General features: G+C 40.0%; 2 protein-coding genes across 21 annotated transcripts in view; one reads left to right on the top strand and one right to left on the bottom strand.

Annotated features, from left to right (window-relative positions):
- Positions 1-27,529, bottom strand: part of LOC116237657 (uncharacterized) — a 308,029-nt gene that overhangs the window by 37,892 nt on the left and 242,608 nt on the right. The window contains exon 13 of one of the 19 annotated variants that reach the window (XR_016471551.1): positions 4,322-4,421. The exons of 17 other annotated variants lie outside the window; for them this stretch is intronic. The gene's annotated coding sequence lies outside the window, so the exon portion shown is untranslated. Of the gene's footprint in view, positions 1-4,321; positions 6,189-27,529 lie in introns of those variants that run through there. One more of the 19 variants, XR_016471563.1, reaches the window with a different exon arrangement.
- SHISA9 (shisa family member 9) overlaps positions 1-27,529 on the top strand; it is a 157,674-nt gene that overhangs the window by 82,079 nt on the left and 48,066 nt on the right. The window lies entirely within an intron of this gene.

Below are 27,529 nucleotides of genomic sequence, written 5' to 3'. Positions count from 1 at the left end.
ATACGGAAGTAAAAAAAGTAAAACAATATAATGTATGTGAAGTCTGCAAGTCAAGAGTACAGACTGCATACTGAATAATAAATAACTCAGCAGAGATCACAGTGTGTAAATAAGACAATTACGCAATTTTACCGATTAAGTTCTGGTCTACATCAAAATGAGAGTCATTATTTACAGCTGATATTGAACACTGATAATATTTATGGAACAACATGTTTAAAATGGACTGGAAGAAAACTATTTCCTTGTATAGAGCCAATCAGTCTTGGGTGCAAAGGTAATAACAGACCAAAATATTCTAACCTAGATAAATAAAATGCATTCACATTCTAGGACCCTACTATCTAAGTGGATTAATTACATTTTACAAATCCCAGGGAAATAAAATGGGAGCTGCAATCCGCACTTTTGGAAGTTGTATCATTTTTATCAAGGATACCTAAAATGTTATTTCTAAACTTTAAAGGCAGCTTCAGAAGTTGCATCTTGAAGGAATGCAGCTACTTTAGCCAAACAGCAAGTGACTATTAGGAAGTCACAATTTCTGGCCTCTCTGAAACACAAATCTCTTGTGAGTGCAAAGCTGTGACCTGGCAGTAAATACCTTACAATCTTACTGCTAAATAAGTAAGCATACAATGATGAGGTCTCAGATATTTATTGATTTGAATAATAGTCAGGTGTATCTTGATGACCCCTTTCAGAGTCCAGTCAAAAGATGAGGGCAGTAGCAAAACAAATACCAAGAAAAACTCACTGAATTCTTAAAGAGAGAGACAAAACGTGTCTTCCTCTTACAGTACGTTTAGATGATTAAAAAATGGTGTGAACGTGGGGAGATGATGGAGAACTGTGCCAGACATGGGGTTTCCATTTCAGCAGTAAATCAGTATTTCAGTATTTATTTTTAGTTAGTTTGGCACTGATACAAAAGTTCTGGTGATTTTAATGGAACAATGTTATGGACTAGTTAGAAAACAGCGCAAGCTGATTAATCAATCAGTACGAAGAATCAGCCAATCTTAAAGGCTTAAAAAGCACAGCTTGATGTTTGTCACGCTACATTGGCACTCCAATGTTGGCACTCCAATAGCCGTGCACCTTCATATGCCACTTCTGCCGGCCCGTCTTCACTTGGAGAAGATGCAGCACTGAATAGTTCCTACAGAACACGAAATAATGAAATGAAACTCTGAACCCTCCCTCTTATAATTTTGATAAGACAGTGGATTTTTCCTATTCCAAATTTTCTTTTCTTGTCAAAGCTAACTCTCTTCTGGAGATCTTCTGATTTGATTAAAAATTCATTTTTTCCACCAAATGTATTTTGAAGAAAAAATTCCAGTGGAGTCTGCAGTGAGGATACCAGAAAGATGTATGAAATTCACAGAAGACCAAGATTTATGCAGAGCACACTACATTTGCAGAAAATGTAAACGAACAGATGTCAGACTTACATTTCATCTTTCTATGATTTCATACAGTGGCAAAGACTAGAAATAAACTGGTACAAACAAACTATCCTGAAACATTAGAGAACACCTGCTTCAGAACTTCCTGAACTGTAATTGTGGTTCTGAGATGAACTAACTTGGAAGTTCAGAACCAGACAGTGGAGTCCTTTTTGTCCTATTCTGTCTATCCGAAATAGCCTGTCCATATGGCCAGAAGGAAAATGATTGCTTCAGCTGGGAAACTGCCACTTCTTTCTTCCTGTGGCTGGTGAAGGAGCACAGTAGAAAGACAAGAGGCATCTCCACAGTGTTGCTGTGGCCCATAGATTACAGCCTACCTCTAAAGAGATGCTGACAGAGCCTGCCAGTTGTAATAACCACCAGTTTTGCTGGCAGTAGCACTTCACTCAATCCATCTGTTTGTGCTATTATAAACTGCACTGGAATTTAGAAATTTATATTCTCAGTATCAAAAGGGGGCTGATTCCTCTTCCTTTTTTCTTCCAGATTTTTAATAGATGCAGTAGATTAGTAGATATTTAATAGTCACGTTAATAGCTGTCTTACTGAGATGTGTTATCATGTCTCCTTGTCAAGGAGCAGTACGGGAAATTTTCAGTACAGCAATATTTTTGGTGAGGGACACTTACAAAATAATAAAAAAAAATGTATCCCGATGGAAGCATTTACTTAAACATTTCTCGAATGGAGGAGGTATTGAGGAGGAAAATCCTTTTAGACTGCTCACAATTTAAGAGACTTCAAAAGGTAGTCTTTGAAGTTCAGAAAAGACCTTTGAAGTGTCCAAATAAGCAAAAATGAAAAAAGAAATTAGAGTGTTTAGCACAAAGTACTGAACTTCATTAAGTGCTTTTTTGTCAGTTAGAAAATACTGCTATTTTTGCATAGTGGAAGAAGAAATTAGGGCTATTCTGTTAATAAAGACTTTGAATATCTCTTGGTAGAACTTCTCAAGCTACCTAGGAGCTACAGACTAACATGCTTCTCCATTAGACTGGACATAACACTTTCCTCGTGAAATGTGTCTGACTGTTGGATAGGAATAATAATCCATGTCCTTAGAACGTGATACTGCCCTTGGGACAGAGCGCCTGCTCTCTGCTATCCTGTGGTCCCTTGCTGGCATTTGTTCCGACTGGGGCAGCGCCTGCCCCTGGCACAGACTTGGAACTATGAGCTGCATATGGTCATGCTCTGATAACAATGAAAGCCTGCACTGAGTTCACTCATTAGCACCCTGCTTAAGTGGGAGGTGTACTCAGAGATGCATTATGTTCTGCATTTTATTAAATACATCTTTTCTCTGTTTTGTAAGTGAACAGATTTAGGCTTAAAGACCTTCCTAGACTTTCAAGTAATGAACATAGTGAAGGAGCACTGACAGTATCTGAGATGGAAGCAGTGTACATTCAGTGTATGGATACAAAGAAAACAGGAGCTAACTTCTCCAAGAATAACAATGGAGTCAGCCATTGAGATAAGCCTGATCACAAAGATGCACTACCTGCACTCACATGGCTGGCAAATGCACCGTATGCCCCCAGTACAGCAGGGCTTCACTTTGCCTGGTAGAAGCTATGCTAAATGTGAAGTTTCAAGATCCAGCACTGATACGTTGCCTGCAGTAAACACAACATCCCCTGCAGAGGGCAGATAGCGCGGCATGCCCTTCTTCCTTGTCTATTTAGTCATGATGATGCACTATGGGGGAAGAGGCGAAACAATCTTCCTACAAGAAACCTTTAAAAACAGAACGTAATTTACATTGACAGTGTCTGTCTCTAACTCATTGGTAGCTATGAATACATAAGTAGCTGGTGAATTATTTTGAACTGCAAATCTTTCCCAACCTGTTTTTTCTGCCTGCTTGATAAATGCACTGAAGTTACGTGTTCAAGCTGCTTTGGGCAACTGCTTACATAGCTCCTAATTCCTCCTCCCTTCTGCAAGATGGGATGACTAAATGAGACACACATTGTGACGAAACTACTTCTATTAACAAAGAGAATGCTTTGATTGATGGTCCTCACATTGTATTGCTGCAGCACCTACACAGCCGTGGACTGGAGCTGTCACAAAGCTTGCCATCTAGGAATATAGAAGAGGAAACAGATGGATTCACAGAGTCCAACATAACAGTGAGACAGTGTTTGGTGAAAAGGAAGGGTCATAGCATATCAGCTGCATAATCACTCAAAACTTTCTGTCAACATATGGGAAAAGGCTTCAGGAAGGGATATGAAGGCAGACAACACTGTAGCTCTGTGAGTGCTGTTCAGAAGCATATGCAGATCAGAGTTAATAACAGAACCAAATCTCGTGAAGATCAGATACGCAAAGGTCTAGAAATTGAAGCTGGAAACTAAGATTTCAGAGCATCCAATCATCAGAGGCAAATATCCAGCCCTGACAGCTGAATTAAGGCACAAATCTATTAGGCTGTGCAGCACACAGTATGATTGCTTTTAGGCAACAGCCTACCACACAGGTCTTCACTATCACCCACTCTTAGGCATTTAGTCTTAACACGTTAAAGATAAAGAAGATGGTAGAACAAAAATACTGATTTTGGTAATGCTGGAGGATTTTTTATCATTTCAATGTTTTTCCATATATGCATTACTTTGGAAGAGGTCGTTCCATGAATATTTTTGTCAAAAATAAGCTAGTTTACCAAGTGAACGAGGGATATGGCTATGAATTACATGTGATATAAATTATGTATGTTATATAAATTAAGAGAATTAGAGCAAGAATTTCAGCTTGTGTAAACTGTTCCAGCTCCAGTGACTTCCCATATTATATGCTAATGGAGTATAGGTGACTTTAGACCTGCTGGACCTCACCTGTTGTATTCTAAATGTTTTGGAGGAGCCAGAAGTGGAAACGCTCAGCACTTGAATTTGGCCTGTGGCAACAAATGGGTATTCAGATTCTTCCAGGAACCTGGATCACAAAGAACACCATTTGAAGGACATGGATGATATGGTTTCAGTAATTGCCATCTAATTTCAATCTGCCTCTCTTCATTTAGTTCTTTTTTATTGCATTCCCCTTCCCCAGTCATTCCCATCCCTAGCCTCAGGGAATTTCATACTCTCTCCTTGGCTGGCCCCCTTTTAGTAAGGGCATGCCTTGTTACTTTATAACTCCTTAAGTGGTCCCCTGTCTTTGGGAGCATCTACTTTCCAAATCTGATCGCATCTACTGAGCCCAAAATAAGAATGCATCTGACAGGATTTGTTATGAAGATAAAAACACATAGTTGGACTGGTGACCAGTTGACTGCCAAATAGTCATTTCTCATGTCATCTAATGAAAAAAATTACATCTTCTGTGGAAAAACTAGCCTGTTGAGCCTATTAATCTTAATGCTCTTAAAAAGCTTTGCTTGCAGATGTCTTGATTCTTATGAAATACCAGATATACCTTTCATGTTATTACTTGGAATATTACAGTCAAGTTTGACTTGGATTTAAATTACCTGCAGTTTCATTATTGATTTTAATAACTGCAGTAACAGATTGTGCTATATTTTTTTGGTCAACCTATACATAATTTCATATATATTACACAATACGTAACAGTTTCACTGGAATTGCATTTCTTTTTATACAGCCAAATTATACAGCTCTGACTGCTCAGTTCCTTCAATTTTCCAGTCAGCTATACCTATTTCTTGATTTTCTGAGCTTGCTGAATCATTGCAATGAATGAGTCATGCTCAGCATTATTGCATTACATTGTCAGATGTGAGAAAATAAAAATAACGTCATTTATCATAAACAAAGATTTTAAAATTTATCATATACAAGCAAAGATTATCTATTTTCAGTAATATAGCTCTATATCTGAAACCATCACACACAAAAACGACTTTACTGACTAAAATAAGAGAGTTTATACTCTAACCAAATTATTGACAGCATTAATCCACCATTTATCATTACTGTAGCTTAGAAGCAATTCAGATCCCATGTATTTTATGGGAAAGTGAAGTTTCAATTTGGCATTCTAGGATACATTTTTTCCTGCTTGCACTGATTATGTCCTTCAGGTCACTCTACCTCTGGGAGGTGACTGACAGAACGCAGACAAGGAAGAGAAAGTTACTTGCCTATGTGTGTAGAAAGTTTGTAAGAGTATTTTACACAATTGGCATGCCTAAACTATGCCATTTCCTCGAGACTGAACAGAAAAAATAGTCCTTAAGTGAAATTAGTCTAGTACCAGACCTGGAGATCGATGGCCCTGCCTGTGGCAGGGGGTTGGAACTTGATGATCCTTGACGTCCCTTCCAACCCAAGCCATTCTATGATTCTGTGATTATAAAGATCTTAGTATGCACTGGATGGTTTCCCAGTATCTAATTCTTTCCTGTTTTGCTTATTATTGCTTATTACTTTTGGAAATTTTTAAGCTGTCCAGATGAACTTAAACTAGTTCTCTAGTTCATGTTAGAGTCCGGCTCTTGTACAGTGCAAAGATTCCACTGAAGATACACACACATCCATTTTTAAGAAAAAGGCAAAGGAAAAACACACTGCTTGTCTAGGCTGAAGCTGCCTCATTAAGAAGGTCCTGTGTCTTAGCAAACAGAGATTTTGTATTGTAGGAGGAACACTGGCTTACGTCAGACCTACCAGCCCCATCTTTGTTACGCAGCAGAAGTTTCCAGCCATCAGCACCTCTCGCATGCACAATCTTTGCTCACCCTCTCCACCACACAGGTGTGGGCATGGGACCGCCTGAGCCAGACTGCAGGACTTGGCTTCCGAAACCACCTCTCAGGCTGCTCTGCTGTGGTTCTGCTCTCTTGTCATTTAACAGTCTGCCACATTTCTCAAGGATGTGTAACACATGAGGGATATAAAGGACCAGAGAGATCCTTTAGGAACAAGAAAAAAGGTATCAGATGGCCAGACTCCTCGTCTTGAGGATTACTGGGGTGCAGAACTGAATGAGTAACTGTTTCCTTCCTCCACCTGCAGATTCTCTATTTAACTAGTTGACACTTTACTCAGTCTTCACCTGAAAAGTTAATGAATTGGAAACTCTGGAAAAACAGAAAGTACAACGTAGGACTGTATAACAGATTATCTTACATTATACTCATACTAGCTAGGATAAAGGGCACACTTCTGCATGCTTAGTTTAGCAGCCTTAGTACTATTTTAATATTTTTTCCTCTAACCTATTCTAAAACAAAAAATGTCTCATTAAATGATAATTACCAAAATAAAGATGGTAGTACAAACATGTATAAGGTAAGCCATCCTATATTTGTTATCTCAATCCATAGGTCTTTACCATGCCTAGATTAGCTTGAGATTTATCATATTACTAGATCATTCTCATCTTTTCACCATTTGACTTTCAAGCTTGCTCTGAACCAGAAGAGTGTTTTAGTCCTCACACTTATAAGAAGCATTTCCAAGAAAGACATTTAGTCATAGTCTTTTGTGCTGCCCAAAGTGACAGTTGTAACAGAAGTACTGATATGAGCAAGCTTCTCAGACTTTGACTAATGGCTGACTGCTGACTGCTCAGTTTGTGAAGTCTGAGCTGAGCTACAAACATACAAAAAGCTCTGCAGATATATGAATCAGAGCAAGAGCAATTAGTTTTTAAAAAATCAGAAGCTGTTAAAAATAAAATGTGATTTTTTTGAAGTTAATTGCTCAAAATTATTCATCTTCAGTCCTTGCCCTGTATTTAATCATGCATCAAACCATACATGCATCAATTTTCTTTGTGAAAATAGGCATTTCTGTCTAGCATCTTGATTTGCACGTGCCAGTTAAGGTTTGCATGCAGAGAATAGAAAATGTATGTGAACAGGTCTGGTTACAGCCTGTGACTTAAGCCAGAAATCAACAAAGTCAAACGTAAGAGTCGATAAGCAGCAGAAAAGTAAATACCAAAATATTCATGAAAAATACAGTAGTAAGAGGGAGGACAAACAAACAAGGAAACCATGTGATGTTTAAGTACAGAATGACAATGAAAATAGACACCTCATTGGCTAGGACAAAACTGCACCCTTTGCTAGACAGAAAAGCAATGGCTCGGGAATCTGTTTGCAGAACACAGACATAACACGAACTCAGAGTGGTGGAAGGCAAGGCAGACAGAGCAGTGGGTGGATGGGGCAAGAATAAGCTCAGGAAATTCAGCAAGGATGCAGGTGAGGGACTGCACCCATAGCCAAGCCTCCTGCAGAGCTCTGATGGAAGGGCTGGGGACAGCAGGCGGCTGCGCACACACTGGCAGCGTGTCCTTGCTTGAGAAGGCAGCAGAACCCAGTCTGTGTGAACACCCACCAGTGGGCAGAGAAGGATTTCCTCATTAAATCAGCACTCATCAGGCCACAGCTAGGACAGCAGCTGCTGAACATACAGAACACTTCCCTTTTATGGGAAATAAATTTGTTATTCTGAGAACAGACCACCACCAAAAAAAAAAAAAAAAAACACCAAAAAGCTCAAAAGCTGCAAAATATGAAAGTATTATTGGAGATGTGAACATTCGTCCCTCAAGATATTTTCCCACTTCAGCCTCCTCTCCCCTATGTTTCCACAGACTTTCAGACACTTCATGAAAATAATGAAAAAAAAAAAACACCTTATAAGTTCCATTTCAGACTGAAAACTCCTTTCTTTCTCGTTGCCCCAGGATATATTTGATTCCAATAAGCTACATGAAAAATCTCTTTGGTGTTTTCTGATACCCTCTCTGTCCTGACCAATTTCAAGACGCTCTGAGAACAGCAGTACAGCAAGAGGATATTCAGAGGCACCCTTGCATTCACGGAGCTGAGATGCAGCTGCAAACCAGCGAAGTTCAGATTGCTCCCATTAAGAGTATTTTTTGTTTAGCTTTATTCATACAAGGCTAAGATATCAAGAAAACAGGCACTGGCTGAGATGACGGCTGCGGCTGTCACGGCTGCTGGGCCGCCCCGCTCCCCTCCCCGCTCGGTGTCCGTCAGCGCTCACCAACGAATGTCAGCAGGGGACATTTTTCCGCATGGAGGAATTCAGCTCCAACCTCTGCTTCATACACACCTCCCTGTCAGACGCCGTTCTGCCAGAGCGCCATTTTTTAAAGAAGCAAACTCTGGTTTGGTTCAAATGATTTTCAAGGTGTTGTTCATTTCTGATCCAAAAGGACTGAAGTTGGATATAAAACACTTCATCTCTAGGACATGCTTCAAGGTCAAAAAATGAGCAGTAGCAGAAATAAAACTAAATGCGGGTCCTTCTACACGGACACAAGTTTCAACATTCATGCGCCGCAGAACTGCAGTCTATGTTTGGATGTAAAGAACTTTTTTTTTTTTTAAGTGCAGCCTTTTCATACACTGTGCTAGCTATGGTAAATTTATGACTGAGAACTGCTGATGAGCAGGCAATATATGCATGACTAGCAGGTCTTTCAGCTCCCTGCATCCTCAGCCCGAGGCCTGCACAAGTTCTTGGTGGGAGTTGCATCTTTTTGGGTTTCTCTTCACAATATCATCCCTGCACAGCCTCTTCCTAACTGAAGGAGTTAGTTTCATTGTCTTGCAGACAAATATTCTTTGCTACCACCTGCAGTTACCTTGAACACAGATAAGGAAAGCTGGCGTAAGAGTGGCATAAGAGTCAGGACAGTCACAGAATGTGCAAGCAGCAAATGCTAAGAATTTAATCCTTAACAAGCTTAACTTGGAACATGTAACATTTAAAAGTGTTATTTCCTTTCACTCAAAACACCACTTTATAAATCATTATTACTTTTTATAATTTCTTCAGATATAAAATATTAATGGGCATTTATTCACACAGCAGCTTTGCTCTGAGCACCTGCTCTCAGGTAAGGGATTATAGCATGGAAAAAAGGTTAATTCTCATTTATTAAGGCTGAGGTGATCTAAAAGTTAAAACAAGCACCTTTAAACTCCACACAGACTAAGGTTGTAGGGTTAAGATCATCACTAAGCTACAAACCTATTAAAAAACTGACTCTATTTACAGTGTTTCTGTGCTATTCCTTCTTTAAATCCACAACTGACTCCCTGTTCCCATACAACTTGGTTGCTGGCAAGCTCACCCTCATGCTAACTAACTACAGTGTGAGACAGTGAGCTATCTCATCACTGCTGCGTAAGAAGGAGAGCTAAATCTTCCCTGAAGAGGGCAAAAGGTCGCCACGTGGGCACATGCTTCCAGCTGAGCTAATTCAGATTTCTAAGCAGGAAGCAAAACTCATAAGGCAGGTCTACAGCTAGCAGTGTCCAAGGTAGATCACTGAGTGTAGGACTCGGAGATGTTAATGCACCAGGCAGGCAGACACTTGTGCATGCTGAAAATATGTGAAACCTTCCTACAAAATATTGCACCATTCACAGAGCTCTTTGGGAACACAAATACAATAACAATTAAAAAAATCCCTAAGTTCAAATGCAAAATCTACGTTGGAAGTATTTAAAAAAAAAAAAGAAAAGAAAAAGGAACTGTGATGAGTTTAACACAAAGAAAGAGCTGTGCATATAATTACACCGCATTATCACTAGGGAGCTGGAGTATAAGAAAAATAACCCGACCTTTCTTTTTTTCCTATTCTTTCAAGTTCACTTACCCCTAAGAGGCTTTCTGGTTTGAGAGAAATCCCTATTTTGACTTTTTATCCTAGAATGATGTTACTCTTCAAGGGGTTTATAGCGCTTCTGTGACATTCTATGATAAAATATTATGGGAAGAAATGAATTTTTAAGACAGAAGTAGAAAATTCCCAAGACTAGTTCCCTTCAGATACTGAGGAACTCCAAATTACAAGCAGCTCAACACTGAGAGGTAGGTATTATGATGAGGCTGTTGATACGGGACTTGGAAGACACATGTTTGATTCACAGCATAGACGCAGATCCCTGTACAGCTCAGTAGAAATTACCTAACATATTCAGACTCAGGACCCTATCTGATGGAAGTGAACAATCACACAAGCAAGATCAGAAACTCCAGTGAATACAACACAGTGCTTAGATAAGATGATGAGAATCAAGTATTTCCCTGGATACTTTAGCATTGATTTGGTAGCATTCCTTTCAAGCTAAGTATACAAATATTTCAAAATCTGATCTGGTACAGAAGAGGAGGCACTAAGCTGCTTTGGTGGCAGCCTTTTGTAAGAGCATGTGAAACTTTTATAATCTTGTCTCAGGGTATCAGAGGCACTGCAGACAGTGCTCCATATAAAACCACAGTACTGTATAAGAGATGAGAATGTTTTTGTAAGCGAAAGCAGCAGCCAGCCTCCAAGATGAGGTGAAAGACCCAGGAATCCACAATAAAACAGACTCAAAAGAAAGAGGTAACATCTATTTAGTCTTGAACAAGCGTGAGTTGAGTGAAAATACGATTTCTTACTCACTAAATGTGTACTGTGCAGAGCATAGTAAATGCTTTTCTAGTTTCTAAACGCCAGATTGAAAAGTTACAGCATTTAGAACAAAAATGCAGATGTTCAGGAAGAACTGGTGAGCTGCTTAATTCAGGGGCAATAAATTAACTCATGCTTATGCAAGAGGGGATGTTTAAAGAAGTACAGGTTAAAATAGGACTTGACACACAAAGGGATAAAAGTAACATGGAAATTAAGAAACAATGATGATGGACTCAGTGACCTTTGCAGTTCCAGTAATTACAGTTATTATGTTTCTAAGTTATGCAATTCTCTCATGTTTGTGGCTTGTATTCTATAAATAGGACTGATAGTGTTTAAGTAAATCAGGACTTGAACTATTTCTGGTTCTAAGCCAATAATTAAACTAACATAATTTCCCCAAACCAGCACTCCACATTCTCCCACGTCTGAACAAGGGAATGAGATACAGGCTGCCGAAAATTGAGACAGTCAGACATGAAGTTCCTACCTTGTGCTATAGTCTTCCCATTGTCTATACATGTTTCAGCAGGAGGGTAAATGAGTTGGTGCATTTATTACAGAACATATGGTTGCAAATGTGAAGTTTCAAAGATTAGTTAGGCCTCGAAAACCCATGGATGAGCCCCATAGGACTAATCCAAAGTATGAATATCTCAAAAAGCATACACTTTGGAATTGTTTTTTCCTTTTTTTTTATTTTTATTTTTAACCACTAGGATATACCTCTATAAAACTTTTGGTACTCTTTTTGTGTAATTCAGGCCTGAACAGAAATGCTGTTTCCACTCTCGCATGCTCTGGCATAGATGAGTTTCTTCTGGACAAGAGCCAGGACTGCAGTACAAGTACAGTGTCAGAAAATGAAGCTTTAGACTTTAGACTTCAGATTCTTAAGGGTATCTGGGCACCTGAATATCAAGCCAAAATTCTAGTGCAATTTTCCATCTCTGCAGGTGCTTAGATTCTTAGTCTGTCCCCTGATGACATTTTACTCCTACCAGTGATGCTATGACTACAGCATATAAGGGCACCTGAGGTCAAATAAAGCAGTTTCTCATATAAATGTGTGAAGAGAACCAAGTAGTTCAGCAGAAGCTTAAAATACTAGGAGAAAAACTTGTTTTCTTCTTAATTCTAGTCCAGTCATTTGTTGGAAAAATCCTTTCAGAAAGCCAGCTTTGTGGAGGCTGCCAGTCTCTGTTAATGTTTCTAACTTTTGTTGGAGGGCTGCAGGTGAAGAGCAGGACCGATGGCATGCTGTAGGGAAGGGCCAAGTCACTAAGGAAAGGCTGGAAAGGGCAGGCATGGGAGAAAGAAATTCAGAGATTTCATCTGAAGACAACCCACACTGGGGAGTGCCTCTTCTGCACAGTATGATTTCCAGACCCTCCCAGACCCCTTTCCAGACTAAGGGAAGTGACAGTCCAGAGAACATCTGTGTTGACAGAGCTTCATTTTAACGACGGATTTGGGGAACGAGGGTGCATTGAGATGGTTCAAGTAATAGAGATAAACCAGAATGAAGATTTTATGTCCTCTGTTTCTATGCAGTTTATAAGCATTTTGACTATTTCCAGACCCTGCGTCACCCATAAAGAAATTTTTTAAGTAGTAAATTTAAAATGCAAATAGCATGCTGTGTTATTATTACTATAAATAAATAAAATAAAAAACCATTAATTTCAGTAACAGCTTTCCATTTACAACCAACCATTCTGGAAGTCAGTATTCCAGGACTTCCTGCAGGAAAGTAGAGTCTTGTGTAGTCAGAGAGACTGGTAATTATTCAGTGTTACACATCAAACCGATTTCATCAGGTTTTCATCAGAATCCTTTAAGCAATAGAAAGATGTAAAGATAATCTATGGGGTAGTGTGAAGCATCAAAAAATGCAATCCTGAAAGCATGCGCTCATCTGAAGTATCTCAACTGACCGGGCAACGTCCTACAATAAATCTTACTTGAACACTGGTATGTGCTTCAAAATCCAGAAAGGTCAAATTCACCTACATGGTGAATCTGTCACAACATAATTCTTTATTTTGTTGGTTTTGGTTTATATATATGGCACAAGGAGTATTTCTTTTGCATATTTCTAAGAAATTTGTTTTGATAAAAGCTGAATGCAAAATCCATCGTAACAGAAAATCTGTACAGAAATTTCAAGCCAACAGACATAAAACAGCTATGATATTATTCAACTTCTACTGTCACAAGAGATATCATATGATTCCATACAGACTGGCTCCTTAGTTCAGCAGTGTTTACACTGCTGACACTTTAAAAGAAGAAGGTTGTACACTTCATACCATAGCATTTCCAAACTGACAGAAGCAATGATTTAAAAGAACTACTACAAATATTACAGCTGTCCAAAGACATTTCAGGTAGTGAAACATTAACACTGGGAGATCATTTATCTGCATAGTGCTTGACATTAACTTCTTTTGGCTGAAAAAAAACCCACACAAAACACGACAGCGTGGCCAGCAGGGCGAGGGAGGTGATCCTGCCCCTCTACTGTGTGCTGGCGAGGCCTCACCTGGAGTACTGCATCCAGACGTGGAGAGGAAACGGTCTGAAGCTCAAAGAAGGTAGACTTAGGTTAAATATAAGAAAAACTTTTACAGCGAGGGTGGGGAGGCACTGGTACAGGTTGCCCAGTGATGTTGTCCTGTCCCCAGAGGCTTCCAAGGTGAGGCTGGATCAGGCCTTGGTCAAACTGATCTAGCTGTAGTGTCCCTGTGCATGGCAGGGGAGATGGACTAGGTGGCCTTCAGAGATCCCTTCCAATTCTAAGGATTCTATCGTTTTATGACCCTTGAGATGTTTTTCTGCAAACTGAGAACAAGATTTTCCCAACAGCTCAGTTTCTTTGTACAGTTTTGAATAAATTAACTGGATACTAAGCATTCATTGAGGAGAAAGTAGGCTGATAGCAAAACAAGGCCAGAACCCTACCCCTAAAAGACCTTTTAGCCCGCATTAGCAAATGTTAGAGATTTCTTTAATGGAAAAAATATTTATATTGACACTGACACCTTCCCAAGTATCAACTTTTTTTAACTGATACTGTTTCTCTGAGTCAGGTTTGATTCAGATGCTGCTTTTTATATTCTAGATAAACTGTTCTGTACAGCTGCCACATGCTCCGTAATGAACATTAGGCTCTGATTTGCATATTTCACAAAACAAACAAACAAAACAAGCATAGTAAATGTCAGCAAAAACACAATTTGTCATGAATGAGATTTTTTTTTCATAGTTTCATTTTTTTGGGTAGCCCTGACTGTGAAGAGCATGAGAGAAAGAAGAAGCAAGAGTTAAAACAAAGGTAGCAGCACTTCTGAGAACAAAAGGCACAGCTGTGTTTGGGAAAACTAGGGTGCTGTTCAGACATTACTTATGTTTTCCAACTAAGCATTATACTGAGCATGAGAAGGCTCAAGTCATGTGCACACAGCAGGTACCATCTCACAAAACTCACAGGTCACTGGAAAAACTCATGAATACACAAGTGTGCTTTGCAATAGTTATTCCCCATGTTTTCCTTACTTCAATAGGACTTCTCTGGAATTCCTAATCACAGAAACAGATAAAATAATCTGTTGAAGCCTTTGTCTTTAGTAACATATTCTGCTGTTCTCTGAGAGTGCATTGATAGCAGGAGGAAAACAGCTGGGAATGCTCAAAGACTCCTGTGAAATGGATTTCATCAAGATTTCAGAATTGTTTTCCAGAATATTTGCTACCACTCTATACAGTTGTCAGAGTAGAGTCAGGATAGAGCAGAGGTTTGAGAATGCAGGAGTACATAAGGGGTTTAGGAACAGAAAGGGAAACATTACAGTAATTTTAGCATAGTAGTCCCCATGCAAGAAACAGATAATTAAAACGTATAAACCTTATAAACCTGTACTTTCTGAACCACATGGTCAGATTAGCTCCTTCTGTCTTCCTAGAGCTGCCACAAGAACTCAGAATCACAGAAGCATAGACTGCCCTGAGGCTGGCAGGGACCTCTGGATCCCTCTGGCCCACATCCAGGAGGCCTTTGGAGATCTCCAAGGAGGAGACCCCACAGCCTCTGGACAGCCTGTGCCAGGCTCACGCACCCACACAGCGCTGAAGTGAGCCCGGCTCCATTCTCTTTGCACACTGATCAGATTCCCTTGAGCTGCCTCGTCTCCAGGCTGAACAGCACCATCTCCTTCACAGGAATCCCTTCAGCACCTTCTGTTGTATCTTTTAAAGGATTTTAATAGTATCCAATAATATTTAGAAAATGACCTGATACGATTATGCTATTGAAACTCATAAATGGAAAGTATAACCAGGGCTTGTTCTGTACTGCATGCCGACAGCTGAACTTTAACTGAAAGTGACTTGAGCTAGTTCTGCTACTTGCAGAAGGAGCTTGCTGACCAGCAACACATGTACTTCTATGCTCTTTGAAGGATAGTTGGTGTTGCCATGAACTTTTCCTACCACAAAAAAGAATCTATTTCTGGGAGGATGTCAAAATGTTGCCATGTAATGAAGTGTTGAACTGATGGAACTTTTCTTGGAAATCTGCATCTTTCAACTATTTATCCAAACAAAGGACAAGTAAATTATTTGCAAAATCTCTGAAAAAGTCAATCCGATCAGAAATTTCAGAATTCTGTTTTTCCGTGGTAAACGACACATTTTAAAATGAGAAGCAAAGCTGTATTTGTCAAAATCTGTATGAGTGACTGCACTTAAAATGTGTAAAAAATGTGAAAATGTGGAGGCAATACAGTTAATGAACCATACAAAATCATTTGACAGATCTCAGTTACTGCTGTTTCTTCTAAAGAAAAAAAAAAGGTGTTGTCAGAACTCATATTCTTGAATAATAGTGGCATTTGTACAGATTTTCCTTTGCATTTCTCAAGCTGCCTTTTATTTTTAAACTTAATTTTACCGAAAAAATTCTCTTATCAAATTTCTAGGAATTATATTGAATTAGATAACACGGAGGAAGTCACTGAACAGAGGTTACTTCATGCAGTGTTATGCACCTCAAGCTATCTTATACGACTTGGATAAATATCTCCAGAACTGCAAGATAAACATCAAAGCAGCAAAAAGGTCGTGTCAGTTGCCTTTAAAATTAAGTACTAGCAAAGGCACTCAAAAACGTTTCTGAAAAGAACAGTGGAGCAAAACTAAAATGATGCCCAGATTGATTGAGAGCAATAGAGTGAGACCAATAGGAGCGTTCCTTTACAACATTCACTCATGAAATAGAAAGTGAATCTCATCTTTACAAAACTATTTGATACTGTACTTAATTTATAACATTTGCATTAGTGTTCTCACTGTACACTGCTCCTATAATGGACAAATGTTACAGTTCAACAATTACTCAGATTATTTTTTCTGGAACAGAAGTGGTTTTGTTGAACTTCATCACAAACAAGACAGCACTAAACTGCATGAATGAAAATGTTCATTAAAACTTCATGGAAACACTGCAAAAACCACAACAAATAGCCATGGAAATGTAACACAACAGAAAAAACTGCAAAGTCCACTAAATGCCAGTCCTGGGGGTTGTGTAAGTGATTCATGAAGAACCTGGAGTACAAGCATCACACATGAGGATGCTACTTGATACAACTGCCCTCTGGGAGTCTCTGAAGGTATTACAATAGATTTACTGGACCAATACACATTTCACAGTTACACTTATTTAATTTCTCAAGTGAGCCCTAGAAGAACATTCTTGTTTGAATAACAGAGACAACTTGGAGCTCTAAAAGCTTCTAAGAGTCATGCAGCAGGGAAAGATAGTTAAAATTTAGAATTTATAGTCAAAACAGTCATGTAGTCACTAACCAGATTTGACTGATAGATCATGAAACTACTGTATTCTGCTTTGGGTTCAGAACTTTTTTCTTTTAAATAGGTAGCATGTGCACGGGTCTGTTCTTATTCAGATACTTAGAGTCAAATAAAAATTCAGGTTGGAATGATCTCCAGAGATCTCTGATCTCTGTTCAAAGCAGTTCAATTGAAGTCCAGCTGCTCAGGTCCCTGTCTAGTCAAATTATGAGTGATGTCACAGAATCACACAGAATCACAGAATTGTAGGGCTTGGAAGGGACCTCCAGAGATCATCGGGTCCAACCTGCCTGCCAAAGCAGGTTCCCTACACCAGATCAGCAAATACATATCATTAGTGAAATCAACTAATCCTTCAGCAATTATCTGAGAAAATTCTTGGCTTCTACAGCAAGAGCTTATGCCTGCTTATATTGCAGCCACCTGTCACTTCCCAGAAATGTCAACAGTCACACAAACTCCAAAGCATGAGACTTTCTTCTAAAACTGTACAGGGACATAGAACAATCCAGCTGACCCATTCCACTGATTTGAATATTTCATCAGTACTGAGTGACCCTGTATGGCAGTACAGTGCTAACACCTGGATCCTGTCAGTACAGAATGTGCTGCTTATAATTTGGGATATACTCTCTCCCCCTATTTTCCTCTTTAAAAAGGAAGTATGATGTAAGTTAAGCTGAGGTTCAGAAATGCATATATTTTACTTAAAAACATTCATCTGTTCAAAATTCAAAATAAACTTTATGGGATACAACAGTTTTTGTTTTTTTTAAATAACATTTCTTCAAACTGTATATAATTCACTGAAGTATTCGTACAGCAAACAATGGTTAACCCTTGAAAACCTGTAGAAAAAGATTTTCACACAAAAAAAGGAAAAACAAAATTGAGGTATCACACCCAACACACACTCAAACACACTCACACACATCCACACACACAGGCTGCAGCAAAAGCAGAAAATTGTAGGCCCAAAAGGAAAATGATGACTGATTGTTCTATTCCAAAGTCCAGGTAGCTCAGGAAAAAACAAACAAACAAACCAAAACAACCCCCCAAGAGTCCTCTGAGTAACGAAACTACCTCAAAAAAATTCTCAAGTGCACTGGAGACCTGATCATTTAAACTTTCTGCAAAGCAGCTCCCTGCACCTAAGAAAAATGCAGCCCAAGGTGACTTGTGCAAATATAAGGAGTCAGGAATATTTCCTGCTGTTCCTTAAGTAGACATGAGGGGTGTCCATAGATTCCATTAGCCTTTGATCATGCAAGATACTGCTGGAGTGCTGTCTTCGCCTTGTCACGCAGATTTGGATCCGATGACTGACTCAATTTATGTAGGATATCTACTATTCCCATGTCTCATAGTTTATCTTGGCGTTCTTGTCCAAGCCTAGAGATCCCACAATCTCTCTGGGCATCCTGCTATACTAAATCCTGATCCTAATGGTAAAAGTTTTTTCTCCTAATCCAAATTGCTCATGTTCCAGCTTGTGCCCATCATCTCTTGATCCACTCTTGTCCTCTTCAGAAGAGAGTCAGGCTTCACCTTCTCTCCACTGTACGATCAGGGAGCTGAAGATCTCCTTAACCTTTTCTTCTTAAGGCTGAATAAACTCATTCCTTCAGGCTCTCCTCACAGCACGTGTTCTGTAGGCCCTGAAGACTTTGCTGGCCCTCCGCAGGACTCACTCCCAAATACGAACATCTTTCATGAACAGGAGAGGCCCAAAATAGACAAAGTACTTCAGCTGTACTTTAACAAGTATGAAAAATAGAGGAATAACCACTTTTAAAATCAGTTCAAGTCACTGCACCTGTCACAGATTTGCACGGAAGGCTTGTGCAGCCAGGTCCAGTGGCACCTACTGAACAAGTGGGTTGGTGAAACAACTGTAACACCTTGTGCCTGTAGTCAGAGAGCGACAGGACCACAGGAGACTCCACAAGAAGGAGGAAAAAGGCCTAAGTTCTGAAACAGACACCCCTCACAGGAAAAACTGAAAAGGCAGAGCTATAACTGTCTCTCAGCTTGGACCTTGGGTAGCCTTCATTTTCCTAAACACACGCATCTCCTATCATTTCAGACATCCTGTGGTGTCCTGCTCCTGGCAGAAAGACATAAGGCTTACAGGAGCCCTTTGCTTTCCAGAGAGGCTGCTGGAGGCCAGGCAGGAGACCCTCACTGGCAGAAATGGTGTCTCAAACGGCCATGTGAGGTTGGAGTCAGGATGGCTACAGACTCACCCACTGAGGAGAATTATGACATGTAGTACAGCTGTTCTGAGGCACGTCTTTCCTCTGGATGTTCACAGAGCATGAACCCCACGTTGAACACAGAGAGCCCATTACTTCAAATCCAGGCATAGAATAAGCAAGAAACTTACCAGCTGCATAAATGGCGGTAAAAAGCTGAACTCACAATTCCCTGGCTACAGCAAGCATCACAACTACTCAGTATGACAGCAGATGAAAAAGCAGAGGGATGAGACAATCCTTCTGTAGCTGTTAGCATCCTCTCTACTGCCCCAAAAGGGCCACGTGCCTACGTCAGCCTGGAACTTCAGTTATCACAGCTGATTCCACTACACCAACCCATACCTGCGCATCCTGCACGCTTTGACACTGCTTCAGAGTAATATCATGAAGATATAGCTTCTAAGTGCTTTTGGCAAGGTGCGCAAGGTGCAAGTTGCTACGGTTTAAATGACAGAAGTATTAGAACTGTGCTCTGAATATTTATTTATGTGCTCTATTTATAAGGAGAATCTTACTTCAGAGACCTTACAGCAATCTAAAAATAGTTTGTTCTATATATTTATTCTGTGCAACTTACTGCTTATGTTCAGTTTAACAGTTTACAAAGGATGACTAATACTGAATAGTTCATACAACAGGAAGTCTCACAGACAACACATTCCCCAGTGTGCTCCACCCGTTAAAAAGCTAAGCAATGAGTATAAACTCACAGATAACAAAAAACAAAGCTCTTTCCTTCACCTCTGACCACATTGCCATATCTGAGCAACTGCTAAATGAGCTGAGAATGGGATGCACATGTCACAAAGATGGTACACAAATACGAAAAAAGAAAAAGCACATATCATATTTATCTGATTATCTCACAAGGAACAATTTTACAAATATATCTCAAGGGAAGCAGATGCATTTTTAAAAGTGCTCATCCCTTTGGAGCAGTACTCACAATGATTATTTTTCAGTTTCATGAAAAAAAAAAAATTGAGCATTTTAAATTTCAGAGCTTCAGTCATTTTGAAAAAGATTTTCAATCAGCATAGTTCATTTCCTGAATATATTTTCAGGACAGTAAAGCAAACAGAAAGATGCATCACAGCACAGAAGACAGAAGTATCATCATTACAGCTTTCCACAATTAACAACGCAGCTCATATGGGCTTATATGGCTACAGCATTCCATCACATCTGGGAAGACACACTTTGTATTTTAAAGGCGCTCAATCCTGGAAAGCTCTATTGAAATGTCTGGGCGGACTTGACATTTGTTTTTTTAATTTAGTAAACATTCCTGCAGCAAGTCTCACAACAGTCAGTACCCTCCTCCAGAAGGGAACGGTCAGTATGCTGTAATTCTCAGTGAACAGGAAGCACTTCCTAAGCGTAGTTATCTGTTTAGGTGAAGTTGCAAACATTCTGGTGTCTCTTTCAGGACCACATTCAGACTCAATGTCTTTTTAAAAGAAAACACCCCTGAGGCCATGAAACCATCAGATAAAAGGCAAGGATCAATGAAACTCCTGGGAGGGGTTCACTTCAATTTCGAAGTTAATGAGTTTATTAAAAACTCTTCCATCTAAACAGATGTCTCTTTGAGGTTTTCAGTAATTACTGAGTCACATCATGTTGGCTTTTATAAAATGCTTGGGAAGGGACTTTAAAACTTCATTAATCTCCTGGTCCCATCTTGGCATACTACAGAAATGTCGAAGGGCTGCCAGTCCTCAGTGAAGCAGCGAACTCTGAAATTGCAGCAAGTTACACTTGCAGATCTTGCCCTTCATATTTTGTAACATGCTGGAACACAATCATAAAAATTCAGTCTGATAAACTGCTTTTAATCTAATAAATTATTTCCATTGTAATCCTTAAGGAAATTCAGGATAATACTGATTGAGCTGTTTTCCAGCTCAGAAGAACACCAGTCAGAAAGAAAGATGAGTTCTTGAGCTCAGACTCAAAGCTGAAACCAAGCTGCTATCAGAACAGCAGTGAAAAAACAGGGGGCATTAATCCTGGCTTTTCTTCTTATCTCAATTATTTGTTCCTGTTGTCAACACAATGCCTCCAGCACATTTAAGTGGTGCGTATGGAGAAGCACAAGGGTACAAATTGAGCAGAGTATCCCTTCTCCTTCCCCCTGCCCATTACGGAAGAATTACAACCAGCAGTATGTTTGTCTACTGTTTGTCTCCTGAACTGCTGGGCAAGGATGCGTTTCCTTTTTTTCCTTTCCTTCCAATTCAAATTTGAGATTCAGACAAGATACAGCCTTATGTTTGCAAATGCATACTGCATAAAAGCTCTGCAGCAGTTAGCAACAAAATACGTAAGTCTTCCTATTTGTAGCGCAACGTGCGCTTCTAAGACCTAGCATTTTTACCTTCTTTCATCCACATAAAATGGACATAGTCAACTTTTAGCTGTGAATGAATGATGGCCATCAGCAACAGGACAGATTAGGCTGCTATTCTCTAAACAGACGTACTTACAAACTCTGTTGACCCTTGATAAGGAAATGGTTTCTCTAAGTGACTTAGAGAACGCTTGATATACCTCTTGTGCTTATCAACACAATAAAGCTGCAACTGGCTTCCTAGAATCCAGTCGATTTCAGTGCAAGTGTCCAGCTGCTAGCTGTGGTCAACGAGGTCAAGCCCATCCTCCCCTTGCTTTGTTACAGTAGCTGTAAATCTTGCTAAACAGAGCTTGGGGAAATGCATTTTGTTGAACCTAAATAGTGGAAAGTTAGTCAAGCACATAATTCTTCCAAACTGTACGGTCACTGTCACAGCAGTAGTGCCACAGGAAATGCAAAGTGGTATCAGGCAAGGGAAGTGAAACAAATATTTTGAAATGCTCTCACCGAAAGTTAGAATGACTGCTGGCAGTAACTGCATTTATATGGAAAATGTACACAGACTATTATTTTTTTCTGCTTAAAGACCCTTTCATTTTCTTAGTAAACGTGGAATGCTTGTGGCTTCCCAGTAAACTGAGCAGTTCCCACTAGCATTTGATAATACTGACCTCCAACTCAGATCCCTTTTGCCAGTGACTGTTCAGTTAGCTGTCATTTTCCCTGCTGTCCGCTTGAGCCTGCACAATTATATTTAACATTAAGGAAGATGAACAGAGAAAGGGACATTGCAACCTTTGGTACACTATGACCAACTGAGATCCTTTGTTACATCTGCTTTTTTTTTTTCTGCAGAATTCCTCATTCAATTCTTTAAGCATTACACAGACAAATTACATCTGCAGAGTGAACTTGGAGCTCTTGGCTTCCTGCGCTCTTTTGTTTTCCAATTCATCTGTCTCAGAGATCTCTACCAGTGCCCGTCACCATAGTAACTGAGCACGTTTCACCAATTACATTTGGTGTATTATATAAAACTTAAGATACAGAAAGAAATCTATCAAAGATCTGTAGGAGGGTCTCAAAGATGATCAGCATCTGAAAGTCTGTTCTGCAGTGAGTTCAGCCCCCTGTGTGCCATGTCACTTCGCATTTGTCAGCCATGGGGATTTACGCAAGCCCAGCAGGCATGGTAAGGTGAGATCTGGAGACACAACTGCTGCAGCAGCTTAACCTGCTGGTGACTTGAAAGGCTAAGATCACAGATGAGAAGTGGACTAGGAGGCAGTAGCTGTACCAGAGCACAGAGTGGGCTGTGTACAGAAAAGTATCCTGAGAAGACATCAAGCCCCACTCGCTCTTGGAGACACTGTGGCATCCTGGCAGGAACAGAGCTGCAAGTGTTAAAAAGTGCACTGTTATGACTGCCTTCAGAAGGCAGGATTTTTGTGGAAAGCAGCTCCCTGGGAACTACTGCCACTGTTATGCTGCCACTGCTGCATTCAGTACAGAAAAGAATCTTAACCACTATCATACAGCACCACCTCCTCTTAACTAACTCGCCTTACTTATCATAAGCTCATTGTTGCCTCTACTGAAGCTATTCAGAAGTCATTCAGACCTGCTAAAACTTATACGCAGAAAGAAGGCAACAGAACGTGTTGGTGGTCTCCGCACCACAGGTTCAGTTTAGCAAGGTATTTAAGCACATGCTTGATTACACATGTAAATAACAGCACCAGCTTCAGGCAATTCAATGGAAAACGCCACAGGAGAGCCAGTTCCACTACCCATTCCAACCAGTCAAAAGCACGTGTCTGCTGAAAAATCGCAGCGTAACAATAGAACAAATACTAATGTGAATGTTAATTGCACAATCAGGCTCTGGGTATGCAAAAGCACTGCAGAGATGAGCAATTACATCTACATTACATCTACTCTCACAGGACCCTGATGCTGAACATAGGTGCTGCATTCCCACAACTTGCCAAAAGCTGTAGGAGTGACACAGCTGCTCGTATATTTCAGCTTAACAAAACAGATAATCTCAAGACTATTATTAAAAATTTGAAGTGGATGTAAAAGTGATCCTTAATTAATGAGAATGATTCAGTGTGCGCTTCTGTGGAATACCAGTCTATACTTACTTTTGATCCATAAGAAGAAAAATGTCAGGGCTGAGAAGTACATTGCTTAATTCTTATTTAGGGAATACTTAGAAAAATGATAAGAGGTTGACAGAAAAGTAAATTTCAGTAGGAATGCATGTCAACATTTTCTGCTCAGGCACACAAAGCTCCCCCAGGTATAGCACAATAAGTGCAGGAGAACCAAGTTCATGTGCTTCATGTCTTTCATTAGAAGAAGGTGATTCCTCAGATATTTTAACCTTTTCTGAAACTCCAGAAGTTTTGTATCACAGTAACTGTTTTGATATTTTTAATACCTTTCCTACATAGCCAATTTTCCCGAAGGCAGTATTGTCTGAGCAAAGAAAATGCTCCAAAAGCATTACATGATCTCAGAGAAAACTACAAAGATTTTCTGTTCATCTGTAATTCCCAACTAGTTACACTGAAGTTTTATTTCACAGGAAACAGCATCCACACAGTCAGCATTTACGTAATTCTATAGGCTAGAGTCTGCTCTCGTCTGAGTTCCTTATTTCTGTTGCATAAGCAGCTCTGGTTGAAAGAAGGTGGATTGAAAGAGTTAAATACGGAGGGAAGCAATGGCAGATAAGTGCAGAATCCCAATTACACCGACTAAAGAAAACTGTGACCATTAGACATACACGTGGAATTTGATAGGAAAGTAGTCAATGTAGGCATACACTAACTGTTTTTCAAAATAAAATAGCTTTAGCAGTTATATGTTTTGATCTTCCACATTAGTGAAAGAAGCAGATGTTCTAAGCAGCAAATTTTAAGAACCTGTCTCTGGGGAAAAAGGAACTTTAACTGTGTGTTTGTAAGTCATCCCAACACACAATAAAACAACCAGTCCTGGGTACCAAACACTCCTAGATCAGCATCCAACACCCAGTTTGTACTGGTGTGAAGAATATGCCAGACTCGGGGCAATGAATAGACCCCAGCATGTCCACATAGTGCACACTGCTCAGCAACACACAGAGCAAATGCAGCACTGGAAGAGTGACGGCTAAGATGCCTTTTCTGGTGACAGTAGTAAAAAGGGCTGAAGAGCTTCCACCACTACCCATGGGAGCCTTCCCTTGGTTCCTGGCAGGGAACTGAGCGCAAGTTCAGCACGAAGCTGAACTCAGTTGTTCTCAGCAGATGTGGAAGCTGGACTGGGAAAGGCAGGGCACGTGCAGCAGTGAGGTAATGCCATCCCCAGCATAACCAAGGACTGTGCTGATGAAAACCACTGAGGGCTCAGCTATGGCTGCCACTCTCCTCATCCTTCAGGGGGGAACTCAGGGGGTGCTGCATACAGTCCTGACAACTGCCTGTACAATGCCAGGGATGGGAAGAGGGAAGAGGTTTAGTATCAATAGTCAAAATTGTGCACCCTGATCCTTTTGGTTGCTTTTCAAAACGAGACGTAAGGAACTAGCTGGGGAGCTGCCTGTCCTTTCTTCTGCAAATGGAGAAGAAAGCTGAACCTCCTCCTTTTTTGTTTTCCCTGTATTTCTTGGTATCCAAACCATGGACGGGCCTGAGGAAAAGGGGTTTAAACTTAAATTGGACTTTACAGCAGAGCCCAACTGCAAATGACCATGAAAATAAATGTCTCTGAACACAGCATGCAGGCTTCAGGTACCTGCCTGGGCGCAGTGAGCCCCTAGCAGCAGGAGCTGGTGCTGCACGTGTTATGGTGGCATGTGGCATGGATGGCACCCAGCCCCATTCTGTGCAGCTGCCTCCTGTAGTCATCGAAGCACGTAAATCCAGTTTGTTCACAGACAGTGACTGAGCACAGTGTACTGCTCAAAAAAATCCTCTGACTTGCACTGCAAGTCAGATATCATATATTTGATGTGAAAATTGAGGAAGTATTGAATGCTAACAGCATCACTTTTCCAAATGCAACCAAATGTAAAATATTTTCAACAATTCAGTAGAAAATTCAGAACAATAGACATGGAGGTTTACAACACACCTGTATCTTCTCTGCTATTGCTACCTTAGAAGACCTTCTTAAAACTTTAGGTGCAGGGTATTGATTGGACTGAATTTTACTGCTCAGGAAACACTGACGCTGCCCTTTCATAACTATTCTTTTGTCCTCTGTGGTGAATCATTTGACACAGGTACACCTGGCAGATAAAATGCTGTCACAGGTGGGCTGGTGCTTAAACAGAACAAATGCTGACAAAAAGTCTGGGTGAGTGATTAGATTGAGTTTTAAGCTGTTACACCCATGAAAAGGATTTCAAAAAGATTTCCAAGTCAGAGGGGCTTATCAGTACCCCTGTTAAATCACAGTTTCTAAAGTGCATGTAAGTGCTGCTCAGAAATCTAGATTTACTTTTCCCTTCGTCTTGATTGAGTGGAGAATTGGTCCCTTCATTAGGCAGACAAATAACAGGATGGTTAAACTGCATTGAAGTGATATTTATATTGCCTTGTGTTTCATACGTCTGGACTACACTGGCCGTTCAATCAAGGCTTGACAGCACTACAAAGCAGAGAAGCTAAACAAAATCTGGTATTGTTCACAATTACACCAGAGGTTAGGCTGATTTCCTATGATCTTCCTTATCATATCAGCATTCTTATCACAAAAAAAAAAAGCCAATCTCATTAGATGCAGCCATATAAAAGACAAAAAAAAAAAAGCAAAAAAAAAGCAAAATGCTATTTATTTTTTACAATGAAAAAGACTCAACAGAACAAAATAAAACAATAATAATATGAAGGCTCAGTCCTGCAGGTATTTTCCATCTGCATGTATTGGGAAACAGTAAAGAAAACTATAAAATAACAGAAGTGAAGGACAGAAAGCACTGCTGAAAGGTGCAGATCTAACATGTGCCTTCTGATTCAACTCCTTCCCAAGGCCAAAACCAGGTCCTGAGTTAGTATGTCATCTACAGGTTAACTTTTGCCCACCTGCAGTACACTGCAGGGGTATGTCACTGATAAAGGTAGGGGTTTGGTTTCTTACACTAAAATGTGACTCATTAACACAGAGACAAAAACTGACAGAGGGCTGCTCTGACAAATAAGAGACCAGGGAAGATTAAGAGCACTGGACATAGGCTGTTGGGGCAAGAAGAATTGCAAGAAAATATACTGGAGATGTGAGCAGAATGTTACTTGATCTGTCTTCTTTTTACTGACATGAATTATAACATAAGTCAAAAGATGAACAGATGAGAACCTCCAACAATGCCAACATCAGAGCATCTGAAAACTCAACCAGGGAACCAGATAATTACACTCCTTGTGTGACAGCATGTTACATTTAACACACAGCTCTGGGTGAACAAGTGCAAAGAGCCAAGATGAATACAGTTAAAGAAATGCATGAGAAAATTGCCTTATCTATATTAACTCCTTACTTGCTCAGAAGAGATTTATTTCTCACCAAGCCCTTCCAAAGCCTACTTTTGTTCTTGGAACAGGTATAAGCAAGCAGTTACTTTCCCAGAAATTGATGTGAAACTGGAACATTTTGTTTCAGAAGTTCTGTGTAGGTTGAATAAACTTTCCTGAGTGAGGCTAAGGACCAGTATTAGCATTATTACCAGCTCTGAAGCTTCTGGTTGCTAAGATGCATTGATTTCTCTCAGGAAGCACACTGATTATCTGATATATCTTTCAGAAAAAAATAAGAATGTGAAACAGTCATTCTGAAATTAATAGAATCCTTCCAGTGGAGGAGTTTTGCATTTAGGTGGCACTGGCCCACTGCGAAAATGTCATCCTCAAATGGGAGCCAAAATCAAGTTTGGAGAAATTTGCCATCTCTGGCTCCTACAAAAATACAAGGAACTGGTAATTTGAATTGATTGTAAGCCTTCTGCTATCACTTATAACTATACTTGGCAATGAACAGCATTTGGGGAGCAGTTTGTACACATTCTGCATCACCACAATGAAATCTGTTAAGCAGGTGGAGCCTCTCTGATACTTCAACCTGAACATCCCTGTGACTGATACATACAC

The sequence above is a fragment of the Phasianus colchicus genome, chromosome 16 (genome assembly GCF_987193195.1).
Source record: "Phasianus colchicus chromosome 16, bPhaCol1.hap1.1, whole genome shotgun sequence".
NCBI classification, from domain to species: domain Eukaryota; kingdom Metazoa; phylum Chordata; class Aves; order Galliformes; family Phasianidae; genus Phasianus; species Phasianus colchicus.
This window is presented reverse-complemented; position numbering and strand designations above follow the sequence as displayed.